Below are 23,006 nucleotides of genomic sequence, written 5' to 3'. Positions count from 1 at the left end.
CTCACAGTCTGCAGGAGGATCCATCATTCTTTGGGGACACCAAACACCTCCGCGCTCCTTTTGAAGGAAGAGATGGGCAGGCGCCAATGCAGGAGCTCCTCCAACAACATGAAAGGCAACATGACATCACCACAAGCCAGACATCCCGAAACAACAAGAATTGAACACCCTACCCCAGAAGATATAGAAGAAACCGACATTAAACAGTACTTTATAAAAATAATAGAGGACCTTAAACAGGAGGTAAAAAACTGCCATAAAGAAATGGAGATGACAAACAAAAAGGTAGACGAAATAAATAAATCTCTCAAAGATACCCAAGAAACACAAGAAAAACAAGAAAAAGCAATCAAACAGGTAAGGGAAACAGTACAAGACCTGATAAATGAAATGGAGGTATTGAAGAAAACACAATCTGAGGGACGACTGGAAATGGAAACTCTGAGTAAACGAACAGAAACTTCAGAGACAAGTATTTCCAACCGAATACAAGAGATGGAAGAAAGAATCTCGGACTCTGAAGATACTATAGAGGAAATAAACTCACAGATTAAAGAACTAAACAAATCTAACAAATTCTTAACACAAAACATTCAGGAAATCTGGGACACCATGAAAAGACCAAACCTAAGAATAATTGGGGTAGAAGAAGGAGAAGAATTACAACTCAAAGGCCCAGAAAACATATTCAACAAAATTATAGAAGAAAACTTCCCCAACCTAAAGATGGATGTTCCTATGAAGGTACAAGAAGCCTACAGAACACCAAATAGACTGGATCAAAAGAAAGCATCCCCACGCCATATAATAATCAAAACACAAAACATACAGAATAAAGAACAGATATTAAGAGCTGCAAAGGAAAAAGGTCAAGTAACATATAAAGGGAAACCTATCAGAATTACACCTGATTTCTCAATGGAAACCATGAAAGCCAGAAGAGCTTGGATAGATGTGCTACAGACACTTAGGGAACATGGATGCAAGCCTAGACTATTATACCCAGCAAAGCTTGCATTCACCATTGATGGAGAAAACAAGATATTCCAGGACAAAAACAGATTTAAACAATACGCAGCCACAGATCCAGCCTTGCAGAAAGTAATAGAAGGAAAATCACAAACCAAGGAGTCCAACAACGCCGACAATAACTCAGGCATCTAGCGACCCTTCACCAGCACAACTAGAAGAAGGGAAACACACAAACTCTACTACTAAAAATGACTGAAGTTAACAACCACTGGTCATTAATATCACTTAATATCAATGGACTCAATTCACCTATAAAAAGGCACAGGCTAAGAGACTGGATACGAAAACAGAATCCAACATTTTGCTGTTTACAAGAAACACACCTCAACCACAAAGACAGGCACCTACTCAGAGTAAAGGGTTGGGAAAAGGTTTATCAAGCAAATGGCCCTAAGAAACAAGCGGGTGTGGCCATACTAATTTCCAACAAAGTTGACTTCAAACTAAAATCAATCAGAAGAGATGGAAAGGGACACTTTATACTCATAACAGGAAAAATCCATCAGAATGAAGTCTCAATCCTGAATATCTATGCCCCTAATATAAAAGCTCCCACTTATGTAAAAGAAACACTTCTAGAACTCAAGGCAGCCATCAAACAACACACACTAATAGTTGGAGACTTCAACACTCCTCTCTCACCAATGGACAGGTCAATCAGACAGAAACCTAACAGAGAATTGAAAGACTTAATGGAGATAATGAACCAAATGGACTTAACAGACATCTATAGAACATTCCACCCAAATAGGAAAGAATATACCTTCTTCTCTGCGGCTCATGGAACCTTTTCGAAAATTGACCATATACTTGGTAACAAAGCAAACTTCCACAGTTACAAAAAAATATTAGTAACCACCTGTGTCTTATCGGATCACCATGGATTAAAATTAGAATTCAACAACAATGCTACCCCCAGAAGGCCCACAAACTCATGGAAACTGAACAGTCAACTACTGACCCACACCTGGGTCAAGGAAGAAATAAAGAAAGAAATTAAAGTCTTTCTTGAATTTAATGAAAACAAAGACACAACATACTCAAACCTATGGGATACAATGAAAGCAGTGCTAAGAGGAAAGTTCATAGCACTAAGTGCCCACTTAAAGAAAACGGAGAAAGCACTCATTGGTGACTTAACAGCACACCTGAAAGCTCTGGAAAAAAAAGAAGCAGACTCACCTAGGAGAAGTAGAAGACTGGAAATAATCAAACTGAGGGCAGAAATCAACAAAATAGAAACACAGAAAACAATCCAAAGAATCAATGAAACAAGAAGCTGGTTCTTGGAGAAAATCAACAAGATTGACAAACCCTTAGCCAAACTAATCAAACGGCAGAGGGAGAACACGCAAATTAACAAGATCAGAAATGAAAAGGGGGACATAACCACAGACACAGAGGAAATTCAGAAAATCATTAGATCTTACTACAAAAGCCTGTATGCCACAAAATTGGAAAATGTAAAAGAAATGGACAGTTTTTTAGATAAATACCATATACCAAAGTTAAACCAGGACCAGGTAAATGCTCTAAATCGTCCTGTTAGTTGCGAAGAATTAGAAACTGTTATCAGAAACCTCCCTACCAAAAAGAGCCCAGGACCAGATGGTTTCAATGCGGAATTCTACCAGAACTTCCAAGAAGACCTAATACCTATACTCCTTAAGGTATTTCATAATATAGAAACACAAGAGTCACTGCCAAATTCCTTCTATGAAGCTACAGTTACCCTGATACCTAAACCACACAAAGACTCAACCAAGAAAGAGAATTACAGGCCAATCTCACTCATGAACATGGACGCAAAAATTCTCAATAAAATACTGGCAAACCGAATCCAAGAACACATTAGAAAAATTATCCATTACGATCAAGTAGGCTTCATCCCAGAGATGCAGGGCTGGTTCAACATACGAAAATCTATTAATGTAATCCATCATATAAACAAACTGAAGGAAAAAAACCATATGGTCATCTCATTAGATGCTGAAAAAGCATTTGACAAAATTCAGCACCCTTTTATGATAAAGGTCTTGGAGAGATTAGGGATACAAGGGTCATTCCTAAATATAATAAAAGCTATTTACAGCAAGCCGACAGCTAACATCAAATTAAACGGAGAGAAACTCAAGGCTATCCCACTAAATTCAGGAACACGACAAGGCTGTCCACTCTCTCCTTATCTCTTCAATATAGTGCTTGAAGTTCTAGCAATAGCAATAAGACAACATAAGGGAATCAAGGGGATTCAATTTGGAAAGGAAGAAGTTAAACTTTCATTATTTGCAGATGATAAGATAGTATACATAAGCGACCCCAAAAACTCCACCAAAGAACTCCTACACCTGATAAACTCCTTCAGTAACGTGGCAGGATACAAGATCTACTCCAAAAAATCAGTCGCCCTCCTATACACAAAGGATAAGGAAGCAGAGAGGGAAATCAGAGAAGTATCACCTTTCACAATAGCCACAAATAGCATAAGATATCTGGGAGTATCGCTAACCAAGGAAGTGAAGGATTTATTTGACAAGAACTTTAAGTCTTTGAAGAAAGAAATTGAAGAGGATACCAGAAAATGGAAGGATCTCCCCTGCTCGTGGATTGGGAGGATCAACATAGTAAAAATGGCAATTCTACCAAAAGCAATCTATAGATTCAATGCAATCCCAATCAAGGTCCCATTAAAATTCTTCACAGAGATTGAGAGGACAATAATCAACTTTATATGGAAAAACAAGAAACCCAGGATAGCCAAAACAATCTTATACAATAAAGGTACTTCTGGAGGCATTACCATCCCTGACTTCAAACTCTATTACAGAGCTACAGTATTGAAAACGGCTTGGTATTTGCATAAGAACAGAGAAGTTGACCAATGGAATCGTATAGAAGACCCGGATCTTAAACCACAAACCTATGAACACCTGATTTTTGATAAAGGAGCCAAAAGTACACAATGGAAGAAAGAAAGCATCTTCAACAAATGGTGCTGGCATAACTGGATGTCAACCTGTAGAAGAATGAAAGTAGATCCGTGTCTATCACCATGCACAAAACTCAAGTCCAAATGGATTAAAGACCTCAATATCAATCTGAACACACTGAACCTGTTAGAGGAGAAAGTGGGAAGTACTCTACAACATTTGGGCACAGGAGACCGCTTCCTACGTATAGCCCCAGCAGCACAGACATTAAGGGCAACATTGAATAAATGGGACCTCCTGAAGCTGAGCAGCTTCTGTAAAGCAAAGGACACTGTCACTAAGACAAAAAGGCAGCCTACTGACTGGGAAAAGATCTTCACCAACCCCACAATAGACAAAGGCCTGATCTCCAAAATATATAAGGAACTCAAGAGACTAGACTTTAAAATGCTAATGAACCCAATTAAAAAATGGGGCACTGAACTGAACAGAGATTTCTCAACAGAAGAAGTCCGAATGGCCAAAAGACACTTAAGGGCATGCTCAACCTCCTTAGCAATCAGGGAAATGCAAATCAAAACAACGCTGATATACCATCTTACACCTGTCAGAATGGCTAAAATCAAAAACACCAATGATAGCCTTTGCTGGAGAGGATGTGGAGTAAGGGGTACACTCATCCATTGCTGGTGGGAATGCAAACTTGTGCAACTGCTTTGGAAAGCAGTGTGGAGGTTTCTCAGGAAATCTGGGATCAACCTACCCCAGGACCCAGCAATCCCACTATTGGGAATTTACCCAAGAGATGCCCAATCATATTACAAAGTATTTGTTCAACTATGTTTATAGCAGCATTATTTGTAATAGCCAGAACCTGGAAACAACCTAGATGCCCTTCAGTGGAAGAATGGATGAAGAAAGTGTGGAATATATACATATTAGAGTACTACTCGGCGGTAAAAAACAATGACATCTTGAATTTTGCATGCAAATGGATGGAAATAAAAAACACCATCCTGAGCGAGGTAACCCAGGCCCAAAAAGAGGAACATGGGTTGTACTTCACTCATAATTGGTTTCTAGCCATAAATAAAGGACATTGAGCCTATAATTCGTAAAAAATCCTAGAGAAGCTATATAAGAAGGTGAACCCAAAGAAAAACATATAGTCATCCTCCTGGTTATTGGAAGGAGACAAGATTGCCGGACAAAAAATGGGAACATGGGGGTGGGGTGGGATGGGGAGATGGGGGGATGGGGAGAGAAAAGTGTGAAGTGGAGGATGGGAAGAGCTTGGGGAATAGGATGGTTGGGGTATAGGAAGGGTGGATATGGGAATAAGGAATTATATATCTTAGTTAAGGGAGCCATTCTAGGGTTGGCAGAGACTTGACTCTAGAGGGGTTCCCAGGTGTCCAGGAAGATGACCCCAGCTAGTTCCTAGGGCAGCTGAGGAGAGGGTGCCAGAAATGTCCAGATCCTATTGTCATACTCATGAATATCTTGCATATCACCATAGAACCTTCACCTGGCATTGGATGGAGAAAATGACAGAGTCCCACATAGGAGCACCAGACTGAGCTCTCAAGGTCCTGAAGAGGAGCAAAAGGAGGGAGATCATGAGCAAGGAAGCCAGGACCGTGAGGAGTGCTTTTACCCATTGAGACAGTGGAACAGATCTAACGGGAGACCACCAAGTCCAGTCGGAATGGGACTGATGGAACAGGGGACCAAACAGGACTCTCTGAATGTGGCTGACAGTGGAGGAGGACTGAGAAACCAAGGACAATGGAAATGAACATGAACTCTACAGCATGGACGGGCTCACTGTGAGCCTTGTCAGTTTGGTTGCTCACCTTCCTGGACTTAGGGGGAGCTGGGAGGACCTTGGACTTAACATAGTGAAGGGAACCCTGATGGCTTTTTGTCTTTGGAGAGGGGTGGAGTGGGGGTATGAGTGGAAGGGAGGGGAGGGAAGGGGGAGGAGATAGAAATCTTGAATAAAAAAAATGAGAAAAAAAAAAAGAAATGCATGTTCTCAGAAGTGGGCTGGAGGTGAGCCTTGACACAGTGAAAGAGATCCTGGCTATTAGGATGTAAGAGCTGGTGTAAACAGAACAGAATTTGTCTAGTGTCAGGAGGTGACCCTGTAGGTTGTAGGATGTAGGTTGTAATGTATGGACTCCCTGTGGGGGGTGAGATGAGTCTGGGCCTTGGAGGGCTGCAGCTCTGGCTCAGCCCATTGTCTTCCCCTAGAGATAATGGAGTTGGTAGTCTGAGGAGACTGGAAATGAATAATTCCTATAGTTTTTGGAAGATGGGCAGCTTTTAGTGAGGCCATAATTTGACCTGAGTTAGTCATGGGTCCTCCTTTTAAGTAGCCCATGCTCTTTCCAGAAAGAAGCGTGGGATGGGAAGATGTAAAAAGAATATTTGGAAAATTTGCATCTGTGTAAATGTTTAGGGAAGGCACAGGTGCCAGCTATTAATTAAGTAGAGTGGCGAGGAGTGCCTATGTTTCCACCACCCCAGTATCTGACACTATGACATAGCCTGCTCTATGGGTCCCCTTGTATTAAAAGGAGCAGCAATCTGTGTACCAGGTATAGGTGTCCTGAAGCAATGTATCCTGCTGTATGTTTGAATGATGGGGCAGAAGTTCTTTTAGGGTTTTGATGCAAGAATGAGATGGGGAGTTGGTGTGGGAAGTCCTTTTGTATATGTGTTGCTGTTATTGATTAATGAATAAAGAAGCTGATTTGCCTTGTGATTGGGCAGAGTAGATCTAGGTGGGGCAAACTAAACTAAATGCTGGGAGAAAGAAGGCAGAGTAGCAAGATGCCATGTAGCCACCACCGGGGACAGATGCATTGAAACCTTGTCAGTAAGCCACAGCCACATGGCAAAAAATCAGATTAATTATAAATTCATTAACCAAAGATAGAAAAGCTAACAATATGCTTAAGTGATTGGCCAACCAGTAATTTAAATAATATAGTTTCTGTGTGATTATTTTGGGAGTCTGTATGGCCAGGAAATAAACAAGCAGCTTCCCCCAACAGGAAATTTTCAGTGGTGGGCCAAGGAAGAAGATATGAGATATTAAGTGGTGGGGAGATTGGAATGTAAGTGTGGCCTTTTCTAATACTGCTATCTGGAGAGAAAGAACAATGGAAGGAGGTGGAGTTTGTAAGCCTTTATAAGTTAGGAGATGAGACACATTGTAGGTGGGGAAAGATAGTGATGGGTGACCCAAAGGTTAGGTTATTTTTATTTATAAATGAGGAGGTCAATGGCTGATCAAGCACATATGCTTGGTATCCATCCCTGGGTGGTAAAGTCTAGTTTTTTTTTTTTTTTGACAGATATGCTACTGGTTCAAAGGAAGGTTCCCAGTCTGTGGCCTAGGACCCTAAGGACATATCCCTCCTTTTCTGTTATATAGAGGGAAAAAGGACAAGTTAGTTCTGGGAGATGAATAGCTGAAGCTTGGAGGAGAGCCTTCTGAAGCTTCTGAAAAGGCTTAGTAATGGGATTGAGGAGGGGTCCATATGGACTGCCTCATATAAGGGACAATCCAGGAGAGAAAAAGAGGGAATCTAGGAACATAAGAAGCCAGCTATTCATAGAAACGATAAAATTTCTTCTTTAGTGGAGGGGAATGCAGAGAATGGATTAGGTTCTTTCTATCCAGAAAATAGCATTGAGAGTTGGAGTAATGGTTAGTTCCAAGATGACCTGAGGAGTGGAAAGTCAGAAATTGGAAGGTGCTGGACAAGAAATTTAAAAGAACAGAGGTGTTAGTTTGGCTAATTTCTAAGGACAGGTTACTAAGTGAAGTATCATCCAAGTACTGTATGAGTTTAGCTTTTGGAAAGACAAAAAAAGTAAGTCAAAAGTTAGGGAGTGGCTAAACATGTGTGGGCTGTCTGAGAACCCCTGGAGTAGAACATCCAGGTGATGTGTGTAGATAGGTAGGTGTCAGAGTCGGTCCAGGTGAAAGCAAAGAGGAGTCTCTTTAGCAGATTGAATTCCTGGACCCTTGTGTTACTTTCTGTTCTTGAATAGCATGATGCAATTTGCAGCTGATAATGCTTCTGCACACTTTACTGAATTAGAAGAAGAAATGGTGGGGGAGAAACTTTATTTTTGATTTAGAGGACAGCATATTCAGAGGCAGGAGTTTTAGGGAGAATTCAGAGTAGACATGACCAGAGCTGGGCTACATGGAGAGGGGCAAGGGAAACAGGAAACTAGGGAACCCAGTGCAGCAATCAGGAACCCAAGGGTCCAAAAGCGAAGGGTAACCAAAGTGTCCAGATTATATAAGGAAGAATCTCTGGGTGAAGGGCAGCCCAGCCCCTTGGGCTGTAGAGTTCAGGGTCCAGGGTAGGATATGCAAGCCATGCCCTATAATAGGTAGGGACTGAGGGATGCTGGGAGAACCTGGTGGCCAGGCCCAGCATTGATTTGTTAAATAGGCATCTCAGCCAATTGTCCCTGTTTGAAACTTATTTAGCTGTTTACTGACTGTTATGATAGCTGTTAACATGTACTTTATTTTTTAATTTTTTTTATTTTTTCCCCTGGTTTATTTTTTTTATATTTAAAATTTCCATCTCCTCCCCACCTCCTCCCTCTTCCCTCCCCTCCCCTCCACCCATACCCGCCCTCCCTCCCTCTCCAGGCCAAGTAGCCATCAGGGTTCCCTACTCTATGTTAAGACCAAGGTCCTTCCAACTCCCCCCAGGTCCAGGAAGGTGATCGACCAAGCTGAGAAGGCTCCCAGAGAGCCCGTCCATGCAGAAGAATCAGAGCCCAGCGCCATTGTCCTTTGCTTCTCAGTCAGCCCCCACTGTCGGCCACATTCAGAGAGTCCGGTTTTTTCGCATGTTCCATCAGTCCCATTCCAACTGGAGTTGGTGATCTCCCATTAGTTCTGTCCCACCGTCTCCATGGGTGAACGCACCCCTCACGGTCCTGACTTTCTTTCTCATGTTCTCTCTCCTTCTGCTCCTCATCAGGACCTTGGGAGCTCAGTCCAGTGCTCCAATGTGGGGCTCAGTCATTTTCTTCATCTCTCGCCAGGTGGAGGTTCTATGGTGATATGCAAGAAATTAATCAGTATGGCTATAGGAACTGGCCTTTCAGGCTCTCTCTCCTAAACAGTTTTTTGATAAATGAAGGCATTTTTAAGGTTTTTGTTTATTTCAAAAGCAGACAACACTGCCTCAGACAAAGGGAGGAGCCTTTTCCAAAAACAAATCTCAGCAGGAAGGAAGCACCCAGGCTAGGCTGTTGCAGGCTCTGGATCTGTTTCCCAAGACTCATCTCCACTCTGCCTCCTCCCCCTCCTCAAGTGTTGACCCTGACAGCGCAATGCTATGTACAGCTTCCAATTCCAAGTTCATCCCAATCACATGTCCACGGAGAAGCTAGTGTAAGATCAGTGCACAAGCAGACTTATTCAATAAATTATGTGTGTTACATTAGAAGTTATCATAAATTAAATCAGAGATGTGTTTTTGTTTACATATATTATAGAATCTTAATTGGGGGCTAGAGAGAAGCTCCAGTAGTTAAGATTCCTATCTGTCCTTTGAAGTGACCTGAGTCCATACCCAGCACCCACCGTGGATGTCCCACACACCCTCAATCTGGCTTCAAGGAATCTGGCTTCTCCTTTTGCAGCCATCTGTACTCACATGTGCACATACTACACGTAACCCACACATCTGCACATAAATGAAAATAAGTGGAAAATCTTATAAAGGCCTAGCTAAGTAAAAGTCATAGTATATGATTAGAAATTCATTGTCCTATAACTCTATGAGATATAAATTGAGTTTAACATAAACTTTTTAACACTGGCTAATTCATCCATTTATTTTGTTTTTCCAGTTATGTAAGCAATTAAAGGCCAAATTATTTAGTATTGTATAAAGGCTATCAAAGAGTTTATAGCATTTAGGTTTGTATCAATATTTTATTTGAAGATCTGATGATATTAATAAGAAAATAAAATGTGAGAAAATTATACTAAATAGTAATATAATTTATATTACTACTTTCTGTCTACTCTTTTACAATGAGAAAAATTAGAATAAAAATTAAATTACTTTATCCTCCTTACTAAGTTCTTTGCAAATGCTGCTAAATAATCTTTTAAATATTTACCTGAAATGAGTTACATGGTGCCATGAGATAAAAATCACATTAACAGAAGCAATGAGAACTGTGGGCAAAGACGTTTATGAAAACAAGAGCTACTAAGCTACAATTGCACATAACTGTGGTCCACATTAACATATAGATTAAAGAGAAATCAAAAAATGTTAAATCTTATCTAAGACGTAAATCTATTTATTTTATATTAGTTAAATTATTAGGGCTACTTCTCTACCTCTATCATTCTTAAATTGTTTGGGGTAAATGTTAGTTCACATACAGACCTACATTTATTATCTCTCTGTAAATGTTTAAAGGGCATTGGATTTATGTGCGAGGGAACTGACTACAGAAGGGAAAACAGAAACTGGAGTGATGCCTCATCTGTTAAAACCAAGTACTACTCTTGGAAAGGACCTGGGTTTGGCTCCCAGCAGCCAAGTCAGGCCCATCACAACCACTGGTATCTCTGTCACTAGATTATCTTGGACTCTGAACACATCTGCACTCACACAAACACAAGCACAAACAGGCAAACATACATACACACAGCACAGCTAAAAATAATCTTTAAAATAAAATGAAAGAAAATAGAAATGTGTTCTTGACGATCTGAAATTTCATTCAGTAGTTGAAAACTCAGAACAATAAGTGAATAATCATAGAAGCTGTTGAGCACTCTGGGGAAAGAAGCCCAGTTAAGATATTAAAAAATAAACGGTAATATCAAGTGCACTACAGAGTCATTAAAATACAAGATGGCACAATGGCAATCCCTAATATGTGTGCCTACCAAGATGTGTGCCTACCTCGCGTATCTACATGAATGACTCAATTCAAAACTTTAAGGACACCCTTCAAAGATATAATTGATACTATTATTGATGCTTATTAGATCAGAAGTATTTCTTCCAAAATTCTATATGGTATTTCTTTATTTCCCAAAAACATAAAACAAAAGCAAATTCTATTTCAAAATGTAGCTTGGAAAAATGATTTATCATATAAAAAATTAGAAAAATACTGAATGAACTTGAGGTATAGTTATAGACTGGCATATAAATTTTATTTGATATGCATATACACAAAATAAGTGACTATATTTCATTTTCATTATTGAGCCATGGTATTTGCTAATTTTTAAATAGTAAACTACAAAATTGTTTTATATGTAAAATTTTTAACAGCAATAAATGTAAAAACAAACAAGCAAAGCAAAAAAAAAGTGGTGCCCTGTGGTCCATCTTGACACTTTTGTCGGAACAGGGAAATGCTTAAATATTGAGATTGGTCTTTTAAATTCATATCTTACTGAAACTGTAAAGTTGGAATGTAAGAATTTTGAAAATTGATATAGAAAATTAGAGTGTTTAAATTGCACCTTGAGAAATTGTTTGATAAGTGAGAAGTCTGCCTAAATAAGCAAGTATGGAGGGGTTTTTGTTTGTTTCTTTGTTTACAAACAATGTTATAACTTTAGTCTTATCTCGATTTTACTCAGTTAAATGTTTTCAGAAACAAGCAACAAATAATGAGTTAAACCAACAGTTTTACTGTTGCCTATGTGTGTGTGTTTATTTGTGTGTGCATGTTTATGTGTTTGTGTATTCTTGGTCTGTTCTTTTATAATTCCATTAATACTCAATATTTCATCAAATTGAAGGTATTATACATGTCAGGTTCTTTTTTTTTGAGACACGGTTTCTCTGTAGCTTTGGAGCTTGTTCTGTAACTTAGTCTTGTAGACCAGGTTGGTCTTGAACTCACAGAGATCCGCCTGCCTCTGCCTCCTGGGTGCTAGGATTAAAGGTGTGTGCCACCTGGCTACATGTCAGGTTCTAATTTATATATGATGAAGAATCAACTCTAGGCTGAGTGGAGAAACTTCCTATGAACAGAAAGTCACCCGGATTTAGGAACTCACCCTTAAATATACATTTTATTATTGCTGAAACAAAATATTCAATGACCCTGTGAGTTTCAAGATATTTCCAGAATAAGTATTCCTCTTTTTCATCCATTAATCTTCATTAGTATTACTCATAAACATTCATAATTTTGCTTTAATAGATTGTCTTCATCTGCATTTTACCTGTAAGATCACTGTGTATTGTGAAGATGGTGACAGAGCTGTCACTCTTCAGTTTGCAGGTCCCAGTAGCTGAAGGAAGGAAAAGAAGTAAATGTAAAGGAAAATACATTTTACTGCCAGAAACTGGATGGGCAGCTTAAATGGGAATTCTGACTTTGATTGTGTTCCTTTCTTACTATAGAAAGAGAAAGCAGTGTCTTTAAATTACAGTGTGCTCTTGTACAAGAAACTCTGAAAACCCAGCTACTAGTTCAAATAAGCTACCAGTGTGAATCAATTGAGAGGAGAGACAAAGCATAGAACTTAGTTCAACGGAATTGCTGGGAGTTTCTCTCCATTTAGTTTGATGTTGGCTGTTGGCTTGCTGTATATTGCCTTTATTATGTGTAGGTATGTTCCTTGTATCCCTGCTCTCTCCAAGACCTTTATCATGAATGAATGTTGTATTTTGTCAAAAGCTTTTTCAGCACCTAATGAGATGATCATGTGGTTTATATTTTTCAGCTTGTTTATATGGTGGATTATATTGACAGATTTTCATATGTTGAACCATCCCTGCATCTGTGGGATGAAGCTGACTTGATCATGGTGGGTGATGGTTCTGATATATTCTTGGATTTGATTTGCCAGTATTTTATTTAATATTTTCACATCAATGTTCATGAGTGAGATTGGTCTGTAATTCTCTTTCTTGGTTGAGTCTTTGTGTGGTTTGGGTATCAGGGAAATTATAGCCTCATAAAAAGTGTTTGGCAAGCTGGGCAGTGATGTCACATGCCTTTAATCCCAGCACTCAGGAGGCAGAGGCAGGTGGATCTCTGAGTTCGAGGCCAGCCTGGTCTACAAGAGCTAGTTCCAGGACAGGCTCTAGAAACTACAGGGAAACCCTGTCTTGAAAAACTAAAAAAAAAAAAGTGTTTGGCAATATTCCTTCTGTTTCTATTGTGTGGAATAATTTGAAGCGTATTGGTATTAGTTCTTTGAATGTCTTGTAGAATTCTGAGCTGAAACCATCTGGTCCTGAACGTTTTTTGGTTGGGAGACTGTTAATGACTGTTTCTGTTTCTTCAGCAGTTAGAGGTCTGTTTAATTTGCAAATCTGGTCTTGATTTAATTTTGGTAAGTGATATTTATCAAGAAAGCTGTCCATTTCCTTTAAGTTTTCCAGTTTTTTGGAGTATAGGTTTGCAAATTATGACCTGATGATTCTCTCTATTTCCTCCATGTCTGTTGTTATTTCCACCTTTTCATTTCTGATTTTGTTAATTTGGATATTCTCTCTTTGCCTTTTGGTTAGTTTGGATAAAGTTTTTTTTTTATTTTATTTTTTTTCTCATGGTTTATTTTTTTATATTTAAAAAATGGCCATCTCCTCCCCTCCTCCTCCCCCCTCCCTCCCCTCCTCCTCCCCCTTTCCTCCCCTCCTTCTCCCTCTTCCCTCCCCTCCCCTCCACCCATACCTCCCCTCCCTCCCTCTCAAGGCCAAGGAGCCATCAGGGTTCCCTACTCTATGCTAAGACCAAGGTCCTCCCAACTCCCCCCAGGTCCATGAAGGTGATCTACCAAGCTGAGAAGGCTCCCAGAGAGCCCGTCCATGCAGAAGAATCAGAGCCCAGTGCCATTGTCCTTTGCTTCTCAGTCAGCCCCCGCTGTTGGCCACATTCAGAGAGATGAGTTTGGTCGCATGATCCGTCAGTCCCATCCCAACTGGATAAAGTTTTGTCTATTTTGTTGATTTTCTCAAAAAACCAACTCTTTGTCTCATTGATATTTGTATTGTTTTCTTTGTTTCTATTTTGTTGATTTCAGCTCTCAATTTGACTATTTCCTGTCATCTAGTTCTCTTAATGAGTTTGCTTCTTTTTGTTCTAAAGTTTTCAAATGTTAATGCACTTGTGTAGGATTTTTCCAGCTTCTTTATGTAGGTGTTTAATGTTATTAACTTTCCTCTTAACACTGCTTTCATTGTTTCCCATAAATTAGGGTATGTACAAAACGAGGTAGTTCACACTATACATATCTATTCAATATAGTTCTTGAGGTCCTAGCTAGAGCAATAAGACACCAATAGGAGATCAAGGGGATACAAATTGCAAAAGAAGAAGTCAAACTCTCACTGTTTGCTGATGATATGATAGTTTACATAAGCAAACGCAAAAATTCTATCAAGAAACTCATAAATACTTTCAGTAATGTAGAAGGCTACAAGATCAACTAAAAAAAAATCAGTAGCCCTCCTGTACACAGATGATAAAAGGGCTGGGGAAGAAATCAGAGAACCAACACCCTTGACAATAGCCACAATTAGCATGAAATATCTCAGAGTAAATCTAATCAAACAAGTGGAAGACTTGTATGTCAAGAACTGTATTTCTGCTCTGCAGGCTTGTGTCTGTTTCTCCCGTCCCTGTCTCTCCCAAGCTTTCCCTAGTGTTCTCAGGTGTCCTGCTCCTGTTCTAAGGCCATCCACCCAAAGGGGTCAGACTCTGGCCTCCAGGCAGGTCTGAGGATTCCTGCGAAGGGGTGCGGGCTCCTTCAGATTGTGCTGCCAGGTTCGCTGTGTGGTATTCCATCCCGCCCTGCCCCCACCTTGGCCCTTTTGTCTGGGCTGCAACCGTGGGCTGCCTGGAATCCCTGATCCTGTGCACTGACATTCCATCTGAACTGGTGAGTGAATGCAGACCCTGGGGCAACCTGCACTGGAAGAGAGCACAGACCCCCTCCCCCAGCTCCCTCTGCGGGCTTGTGTCTGTTTATCCCGTCCCTGTCTCTCCCAAGCTTTCCCTAGTGATCTCAGGTGTCCTGCTCCTGTTCTAAGGCCATCCACCCAAAGGGGTCAGACTCTGGCCTCCAGGCAGGTCTGAGGATTCCTGCAAGGGAGTGCGGGCTTCTTCAGATTGTGACGCAAGGAATAGGTCCTCCTCTGGCACTGGGGAGATCCAACCAGTTTCAGTCACAGCAAAGATTGGTCTAGGACACCAAGTGCCTCCGGGCTCCTTTTGAAGGAAGAGATGGGCAGGCGCCAATGCAGGAGCTCTTCCAACAACATGAAAGGCAACATGACATCACCACAATCAAGACATTCTGAAACAACAAGAGTTGAACACCCTACCCCAGAAGATATAGAAGAAACCGACCTTAAACAGTACTTTATGAAAATAATAGAGGACCTTAAACAGGAGGTAAAAAACTGCCATAAAGAAATGGAGATGACAAACAAAAAGGTAGACGAAATAAATAAATCTCTCAAAAATACCCAAGAAAAACAAGAAAAAGCAATCAAACAGGTAAGGGAAACAGTACAAGACCTGATAAATGAAATGGAGGTATTGAAGAAAACACAATCTGAGGGACGACTGGAAATGGAAACTCTGAGTAAACGAACAGAAACTTCAGAGACAAGTATTTCCAACCGAATACAAGAGATGGAAGAAAGAATCTCGGACTCTGAACATACTATAGAGGAAATAAATTCACAGATTAAAGAACTAAACAAATCTAACAAATTCTTAACACAAAACATTCAGGAAATCTGGGACACCATGAAAAGACCAAACCTAAGAATAATTGGGGTAGAAGAAGGAGAAGAATTACAACTCAAAGGCCCAGAAAACATATTCAACAAAATTATAGAAGAAAACTTCCCCAACCTAAAGAAGGATATTCCTATGAAGGTACAAGAAGCCTATAGAACACCAAATAGACTGGATCAAAAGAAAGCATCCCCACGCCATATAATAATCAAAACACAAAACATACAGAATAAAGAACAGATATTAAGAGCTGCAAAGGAAAAAGGTCAAGTAACATATAAAGGGAAACCTATCAGAATTACACCTGATTTCTCAATGGAAACCATGAAAGCCAGAAGAGCTTGGATAGATGTGCTACAGACACTAAGGGAACATGGATGCAAGCCTAGACTACTATACCCAGCAAAGCTTGCATTCACCATTGATGGAGAAAACAAGATATTCCAGGACAAAAACAGATTTAAACAATACGTACCCACATATCCAGCCCTGCAGAAAGTAATAGAACGAAAATCACAAACCAAGGAGTCCAACAACACCCACAATAACTCAGGTATCTAGCGACCCTTCACCAGCACAACTAGAAGAAGGGAAACACACAAACTCTACTACTAAAAATGACTGAAGTTAACAACCACTGGTCATTAATATCACTTAATATCAATGGACTCAATTCACCTATAAAAAGGCACAGGGTAAGAGACTGGATACGAAAACAGAATCCAACATTTTGCTGTTTACAAGAAACACACCTCAACCACAAAGACAGTCACGTACTCAGAGTAAAGGGTTGGGAAAAGGTTTATCAAGCAAATGGCCCTAAGAAACAAGCGGGTGTGGCCATACTAATTTCCAACAAAGTTGACTTCAACCTAAAATCAATCAGAAGAAATGGAAAGGGACACTTTATACTCATAACAGGAAAAATCCATCAGAATGAAGTCTCAATCCTGAATATCTATGCCCCTAATATAAAAGCTCCCACTTATGTAAAAGAAACACTTCTAGAACTCAAGACAGCCATCAAACCACACACACTAATAGTTGGAGACTTCAACACTCCTCTCTCACCAATGGACAGGTCAATCAGACAGAAACCTAACAGAGAATTGAAAGACTTAATGGAGGTAATGAACCAAATGGACTCAACAGACATCTATAGAATATTCCACCCAAATAGGAAAGAATATACATTCTTCTCTGCGGCTCATGGAACCTTTTCAAAAACTGACCATATACTTGGTAACAAAGCAAACTTCCACAGTTACAAAAAAATATTAGTAACCACCTGTGTCTTATCGGATCACCATGGATTAAAATTAGAATTCAACAACAATGCTACCCCCACAAACTCATGGAAACTGAACAGTCAACTACTGACCCACACCTGGGTCAAGGAAGAAGTAAAGAAAGAAATTAAAGTCTTTCTTGAATTTAATGAAAACAAAGACACAACATATTCAAACCTATGGGACACAATGAAAGCTGTGCTAAGAGGAAAGTTCATAGCACTAAGTGCCCACTTAAAGAAAACGGAGAAAGCACTCATTGGTGACTTAACAGCACACCTGAAAGCTCTGGAAAAAAAAAGAAGCAGACTCACCTAGGAGAAGTAGAAGACTGGAAATAATCAAACTGAGGGCAGAAATCAACAAAATAGAAACACAGAAAACAATCCAAAGAATCAATGAAACAAGAAGCTGGTTCTTGGAGAAAATCAACAAGATTGACAAACCCATAGCCAAACTAATCAAACGGCAGAGGGAGAACACACAAATTAATAAGATCAGAAATGAAAAGGGGGACATAACCACAGACACAGAGGAAATTCAGAGAATCATTAGATCTCACTACAAAAGCCTATATGCCACAAAATTGGAAAATGTAAAAGAAATGGACAGTTTTTTAGATAAATACCATATACCAAAGTTAAACCAGGACCAGGTAAATGCTGTAAATTGTCCTGTTAGTCGCGAAGAATTAGAAACTGTTATCAGAAACCTCCCTACCAAAAAGAGCCCAGGACCAGATGGTTTCAATGCGGAATTCTACCAGAACTTCCAAGAAGACCTAATACCTATACTCCTTAAGGTATTTCATAATATAGAAACACAAGAGTCACTGCCAAATTCCTTCTATGAAGCTACAGTTACCCTGATACCTAAACCACACAAAGACTCAACCAAGAAAGAGAATTACAGGCCAATCTCACTCATGAACATTGACGCAAAAATTCTCAATAAAATACTGGCAAACCGAATCCAAGAACACATTAGAAAAATTATCCATTACGATCAAGTAGGCTTCATCCCAGAGATGCAGGGCTGGTTCAACATACAAAAATCTATCAATGTAATCCATCATATAAATAAACTGAAGGAAAAAAACCATATGGTCATCTCAATAGATGCTGAAAAAGCATTTGACAAAATTCTGCACCCTTTTATGATAAAAGTTTTGGAGAGATTAGGGATACAAGGGTCATTCCTAAATATAATAAAAGATATTTACAGCAAGCCGACAGCTAACATCAAATTAAACGGAGAGAAACTCAAGGCTATCCCACTAAATTCAGGAACACAACAAGGCTGTCCACTCTCTCCTTATCTCTTCAATATTGTGCTTGAAGTTCTAGCAATAGCAATAAGACAACATAAGGGAATCAAGGGGATTCAATTTGGAAAGGAAGAAGTTAAACTTTCATTATTTGCAGATGATATGATAGTATACATAAGCGACCCCAAAACCTCCACCAAAGAACTCCTACAGCTTAAAAACTCCTTCAGTAACATGGCAGGTTACAAGATCAACTCCAAAAATTCAGTCGCCCTCCTATACACAAAGGATAAGGAAGCAGAGAGGGAAATCAGAGAAGTATCACCTTTCACAATAGCCACAAATAGCATAAGATATCTGGGAGTATCTCTAACCAAGGAAGTGAAGGATTTATTTGACAAGAACTTTAAGTCCTTGAAGAAAGAAATTGAAGAGGATACCAGAAAGTGGAAGGATCTCCCCTGCTCGTGGATTGGGAGGATCAACATAGTAAAAATGGCAATTCTACCAAAAGCAATCTATAGATTCAATGCAATCCCAATCAAGGTCCCATTAAAATTCTTCACAGAGATTGAGAGGACAATAATCAACTTTATATGGAAGAACAAGAAACCCAGGATAGCCAAAACAATCTTATACAATAAAGGTACTTCTGGAGGCATTACCATCCCTGACTTCAAACTCTATTACAGAGCTACAGTATTGAAAACAGCTTGGTATTGGCATAAAAACAGAGAAGTTGACCAATGGAATCGTATAGAAGACCCGGATCTTAAACCACAAACCTACGAACACCTGATATTTGATAAAGGAACCAAAAGTACACAATGGAAGAAAGAGGGCATCTTCAACAAATGGTGCTGGCATAACTGGATGTCAACCTGTAGAAGAATGAATGTAGATCCATATCTATCACCATGCACAAAACTCAAGTCCAAATGGATTAAAGACCTCAATATTAATCTGAACACATTGAGCTTGATAGAGGAGAAAGTGGGAAGTACTCTACAACAAATGGGCACAGGGAACCGTTTCCTACACACAGACATTAAGGGCAACATTGAATAAATGGGACCTCCTGAAGTTGAGCAGCTTCTGTAAAGCAAAGGACATTGTCACTAAGACACAAAGGCAGCCTACTGACTGGGAAAAGATCTTCACCAACCCTGCAACTGACAAAGGTCTGATCTCTAAAATATATAAGGAACTCAAGAGACTAATCTTTAAATGCCAATTAACCCAATTAAAAAATGGGGCGCTGAACTGAGCAGAGAATTCTCAACAGAAGAAGTTCAAATGGCCAAAAGACACTTAAGGTCATGCTCAACCTCCTTAGCTATCAGGGAAATGCAAATCAAAACAACTTTGAGATATCATCTTACACCTGTCAGATTGGCTAATTTCCAAAACACCAATAATAACCTTTGCTGGAGAGGTTGTGGGGTAAGGGGTACACTCATCCATTGCTGGTGGGAATGCACACTTGTGCAACCACTTTGGAAAGCAGTGTGGCGGTTTCTCAGGAAATTCGGGATCAACCTACCCCAGGACCCAGCAATTCCACTATTGGGAATCTACCCAAGAGGTGCCCAATCATACTACAAAAGCATATGCTCATCTATGTTCATAGCAGCATTATTTGTAATAGCCAGATCCTGGAAACAACCTAGATGCCCTTCAGTGGAAGAATGGATGAAGAAACTGTGGAATATATACATGCTAGAATACTACTCAGCGGTAAAAAAACTATGACATCTTGAATTTTGCAGGCAAATGGATGGAAATAGAAAACACTATTCTGAGTGAGGTAACCCAGACCCAAAAAGATGAACATGGGATGTACTCACTCATAATCGGTTTCTAGCCATAATTAAAGGACATCGAGCCTATAAATTTGGGATCCTTGAGAAGATAATAAGAAGGTGAACTCCCAAAAAAAGATATAGTAATCCTCCTGGATATTGGAAGTAGACACGATCGCCAGGCAAAATTGGGAACTTGAGGGTTGGGTGAGACTGGGTCAAGGGAAAATGGGGAGAGAAAAGTGTGAAGCGGAGAATGGGGGGAGCTCGGAGGAATGGGATGGTTGGGATATAGGAAGGGTGGATATGGGAGCAGGGAAGCATATGTCTTAATTTAAGGAGCCACCTGTGGGTTGTCAAGAGACTTGACCCTAGAGGGGTTCCCAGGTTTCCACGGAGACGCCCCCAGTTAGTTCCTTGGGCAGCTGAGGAGAGGGAGCCTGAAAAGGCCAGTTCCTATAGCCATACTGATGAATTTCTTGCATGCATATCACCATAGAACCTCCACTTGACGATAGATGAAGAAAATGACAGAGCCCCACATTGGAGCACCGGACTGAGCTCCCAAGGTCCTGATGAGGAGCAGAAGGAGAGAGAACATGAGAAAGAAAGTCAGGACCGTGAGAGAACCTCCAGCTGGCGATAGATGGGGAAAATGACTGAGCCCCACATTGGAGCACTGGACTGAGCTCCCAAGGTCCTGATGAGGAGCAGAAGGAGCGAGAACATGAGGGAGAAAGTCAGGAACGTGAGGGGTGCGTTCACTCATGGAGACGGTGGGACAGAACTAATGGGAGATCACCAACTCCAGTTGGAATGGGACTGATGGATCATGCGACCAAACCTGTCTCTCTGAATGTGGCCAACAGCGGGGGCTGACTGAGAAGCAAAGGACAATGGCGCTGGGCTCTGATTCTTCTGCATGGACGGCTCTCTGGGAGCCTTCTCAGCTTGGTCGATCACCTTCCTGGACCTGGGGGGAGTTGGGAGGACCTTGGTCTTAACATAGAGTAGGGAACCCTGATGGCTCCTTGGCCTTGAGAGGGAGGGAGGGGAGGTATGGGTAGAGGGGAGGGGAGGGAAGGGGGAGAAGGAGGGGAGGGAAGGGGGAGGAGGAGGGGAGGGAGGGGGGAGGAGCGAAGGAGATGGAAATTTTTAAATATAAAAAATAAACCATGAGAAAAAATAAATAAATAAATAAAAACAAACCTTAAAAAAAAATCAAACTGCATCCCACTCCCAACGGAAAAGTAAGTAAGAAACAAGGCTTGTCTTCCAGGAGCTCCGGGAGGAACTGCACAGCCCATGTTGATCTCAGTCTCCCTATGCGCTGCAGCTGTCACCCCGGGCATCAATCTCACTTGTCAATACAGCAAGTGCTGGATCGTATCACTGAATGCTATTGGACAGATATTAATTGTGATGTTTCACCGCTGCCGTTGACCTTTCCCAACAGAAAACAAATCAATAGAAGGATCTTAGGAAAACTGCTTCCTCCCTGGGTTTGCTCCAGAACTTGGAAATTTACAGAGTTATGCAATTGTTAGACCATCTGCTTCATAATCATCTACACCAAGAGAAAAGGTGTCCTTTCATGTTAGCCCAAACAGAAAATCCAGAGACCTCTCTAATTCCTTGACTGGAGTCATGCTAATTATCAAGAGACACCATTTCCGAGCCAAAGCTGAACAGTTTGGCACTATCTGTACCGTATATCATAAGGACAACTGTGTGAATGTGCCTCGTTTGCAATCTTTCCTCCCTGGTGTTAGCTCTGCTCACCAACACTAAGCCACTTCACTTTGTAGTCTGCATCACCAGAGAGCACATTTTATAAGCTACACAGGATTAGGCTCTGGAGGGAGGATCATGACCAATATCATCGTGAGGTTTTCAAGAACTTAGCCCGCACCATTGTACACAGTATTTTATAACATCTTGGAATACAGGGAACTTGACTAGAATAATAGCAATAAACGTTTTTCTATTAAAAAAAAAAAAGAACTGTATTTCTTTGAAGAAAAAAATTGAAGAAGACACCGAAAAGTGGAAAGATTTCCCATGCTCTTGGGTAGGCAGAATTAACATAGTAAAAATGGCAATCTTACCAAAAGCGATCTTCAGATTCAACACAATGCCCATCAAAATCCCAGTAAAATTCTTCACAGACCTCGAAAGAATGGTATTTTTCTTATGGAAAAGCACAAAACAGGATAGCCAAAACAATCCTGTACAATAAAAGAACTTCTGGAGGCATCACAACCCCTGACTGCAAACTCTACTACAGAGCTACAGTACTGAAAACAGCCTGGTATTGGCATAAGAACAGACAGGAGGACAATGGAACCAAATAGAAGACCCGGATATCAATCCACACATCTTCATATACCTGATTTTTTACCAAGAAGCAAAAAATATCAAATAGAAAAAAGAAAGCATATTTAACAAGTGGTGCTGGCATAACTGGATATCAACATGTAGAAGAATGAAAATACCACCATATCAATCAATATGCACAAAACTCAAGTCCAAATGGATCAAAGACCTCGGCATAAAGCCAGCCACTCTGAACCTTATAGAAGAGAAAGTGGGAAATACACTTGAACACATTGGCATAGGAGACTACTTCCTAAATATAACCCCAGTAGCACAGACACTAAGAGAAACAATCAATAAATGGGACCTCCTGAAACTGAAAAGTGTCTGTAAAGCAAAGGACATGGTCAACAAGACAAAATGACAGCCTACAGAATGGAAAAAGATCATCACTAACCCCATATCAGACAGAAATCTTATCTTCAAAATACATAAGGAACTCAAGAAATTGGTCACCAAAAGAATACATAATCCAATAAAAAAATGGAGTACAGACCTAAACAGAGAACTCTCAAGA

Source organism: Arvicola amphibius, chromosome 1 (assembly GCF_903992535.2).
Source record: "Arvicola amphibius chromosome 1, mArvAmp1.2, whole genome shotgun sequence".
Classification (NCBI taxonomy): Eukaryota; Metazoa; Chordata; class Mammalia; order Rodentia; family Cricetidae; genus Arvicola; species Arvicola amphibius.
Note: the sequence above shows the minus strand (reverse complement) of the source record.